Consider the following 2,527-nt stretch of genomic DNA (forward strand, 5'->3'; position numbering starts at 1 on the left):
CCCGAAGCTGATTGCCGCAGCAGCCGCTCTAGGCCGGCTGCTACCAAACCTGGGGGGCCCGGGCTCGGCCTGCCGGCGCCTCTACACCGGAATTGTCCGGAGCATGGCGCTGTACGGTGCCCCCGTGTGGGCGGACGCTCTCACCGCTAAAAACTTAGTATTATTGAGGAGACCCCAGAGGGTGATAGCGGTGAGAGCGATCAGGGGGTACCGTACCATATCATGGACGGCGGCCACCCTTTTGGCGGGCGACCCCCCCTGGGAACTTCAGGCGGGGGTCTTAGCGCGGGTGTATGCCTGCAAGGTAGAGGCCCGAAATCGGGGCGAAAGACCAGAGTTTGAGGAAGTGAGGAGGAACAGATCGGAGGCGCAAATAGACATGATTGAGAGGTGGAGCGACCAACTGCTTTCCCCAGTCGCTGGCCGGGACACGGTGGAGGCAATTCAGCCACACCTGTCCCGATGGTTAGGTAGGAAGTGGGGGGTTCTGTCCTTCCGGCTGGTGCAGGTACTTACCGGACACGGTTGTTTCGGTAAGTACCTGCACCAGATTGCGGGCCGGGAACCGACGCCGGCCTGCCACGAATGTAACGCGCCATTAGATACGGCGCACCACACACTAGCTGAGTGCGCGGCCTGGGCGCCGCAGAGACACGCAATGTCGGCGTTTGTGGAGGGGGACCTCTCGCTAACTAGCGTCATTAACGCGATGCTGAATAGCGAGGGGTCCTGGAGGGCGGTGGCCACCTTCTGCGAATCAGTTATGTCGCAGAAGGAGGCCGCGGAGCGGGATCGTGAGGCGTCTTCCTCCGACCCGCGCCGCCAGCGGAGGCGGGGTGTAAGAAGAAGGAGGTATGCGCACCTCCTCCCCCCGCCGTAGTTAGTAGTTAGTAGGAGTAGTTGTTGGGCCGCCTGGTCCGGGAGAGGGCAGTCTGCCACCTCCGGGCTCGGTGGCCGGTGCGGATGATACCGGAGGCCGGGACATACTGCGCATCTGCGCGCAGTCTGTCCCGGCCTCCGAAGGCCCTCTTCGGCCGGCGAACTCGGGGGAGTTTTCTGGCCATTGCACGAGGGGGCATGTGGAGGGACGGCACCAGTGTGTTGCGGTGTCGTCCCACACTGTGGACGGGTCCGTTGATGGACAGCCGCGTCGGGGCTGCGGTTGCGTGCTTTAAGCGATCCCGCAGCCTCGACATTATGCGGAGGAGGAAGCAACACCTCGGTGGTTTAGTGGGTAGGCCTAGCCCTTCTGGTTCGGAGAGCCCCACATACCCCAGCGCTCCCCCGGGCGCTGGGGATGCAATTTCATGCATTAACCGAGTTAAAAAAAAAAAAAAAAAAAAAAAAGGTTGTACTTGCTTCGGCAGTACATATACTAAAATTGGAACGATACAGAGAAGATTAGCATGGCCCCTGCGCAAGGATGACACGCAAAATCGTGAAGCGTTCCACATTTTTGTGTCTATTGAAAGGAGAGACGGTTAGCACTCCCCTTGACAAGGATGGAACACATTTAAACGGTTAAGGCACAAATTAACCGCATTTTTCCCCCTCGTGGGTCTGCACCTTGTCGTGGTGAGGGGGCTCAGTAGCATTAGCGAAGCCAAGACAGACCCGAAGGGACCGTTTCGTTCTGAGGCCTTCAGGCTCAGAACCAGGTCCCTTCACACCGTGTGGTGGTGCGCGAGCGCCACTGCACGAGAGAGGAAGGAAAACCTCTATAAAAAACCATGGGGGGGCGGACTTTCATGTCCTGCCCGGGGTGGGGGTGTCCGCTGAGTACTGTTCTCGGCGGACCCAAACCGCAAGCCTGGCTCAATTTTTGAGTCAGGATCGGGGGCTGCTTGTCGGAGGTCGGGGAGACAGCGGTCGCGAGGAAGAAAACCTCTATAAAAAATCACTGTGCGTGTCCCTCTGCTTGCAGAGGGCACAGGTGACGGAGGAGGGACGGGTGATCCGTCGGTGGGAGGGCGGGCTCTCCCGGTTTCGGTATCGTCTTCGGGAGGGCAGACTTCGGTCACCGCCCTCAAACTCGTTATCCCAGTGGAGGTGTCGTGGTCACGTCTCGCGGCCACTGCTGGGACCGAGGGCCTTGCCTTAATTGGCCGGGCCAAGAGGACTTAACCTCACTAAAAAAAAGTTAGTCTGTAAGTTCCGGTGAAACCTGCCCGACCTCACCGTGTAATAGGGTTACCCAGGTACAGGGGGCTCTGCCTGGGTGGACGGTTTATTTCCCCCATACTCGTGGGACTTTTTATGGAACCTTTTAATATCAAACAAAACGAAGTTAACAGTGGGAGGGGCGAGAAGCCCAACAGTGAAGAGGAGATCGGGGGCAAAAAGCCCGGCAGTGTAGACTGCGCGGTGGTGGAGGGTCGTCGCACGCCCAGTGTTGCGCGACCGTCGTTGATTGTCGGAGGAGGGGGTTCCAGGCCCCTTACTCCCGTTGTGGTGCTGGAGCGGCTCCCAATCGGAGAGCCGGATGAGTTTATGTCTTCGGGCGACGGTGCACGCCGTAAAAGACACC

At 59.1% G+C, this 2,527-nt stretch overlaps 2 non-coding genes across 2 annotated transcripts; both read left to right on the top strand.

Moving 5' to 3' along the window:
• Nucleotides 1–1,351: 1,351 nt before the first annotated feature.
• Nucleotides 1,352–1,458, top strand: LOC142976330 (U6 spliceosomal RNA). Its single transcript, XR_012959647.1, has one exon. It is a non-coding gene; the product is annotated as a U6 spliceosomal RNA (small nuclear RNA).
• On the top strand, nucleotides 1,459–1,549 carry LOC142976331 (U6atac minor spliceosomal RNA). Its single transcript, XR_012959648.1, has one exon. It is a non-coding gene; the product is annotated as a U6atac minor spliceosomal RNA (small nuclear RNA).
• The last annotated feature ends 978 nt before the right edge of the window (nucleotides 1,550–2,527 follow it).

Source organism: Anticarsia gemmatalis, chromosome 10 (assembly GCF_050436995.1).
Source record: "Anticarsia gemmatalis isolate Benzon Research Colony breed Stoneville strain chromosome 10, ilAntGemm2 primary, whole genome shotgun sequence".
NCBI lineage: Eukaryota > Metazoa > Arthropoda > Insecta > Lepidoptera > Erebidae > Anticarsia > Anticarsia gemmatalis.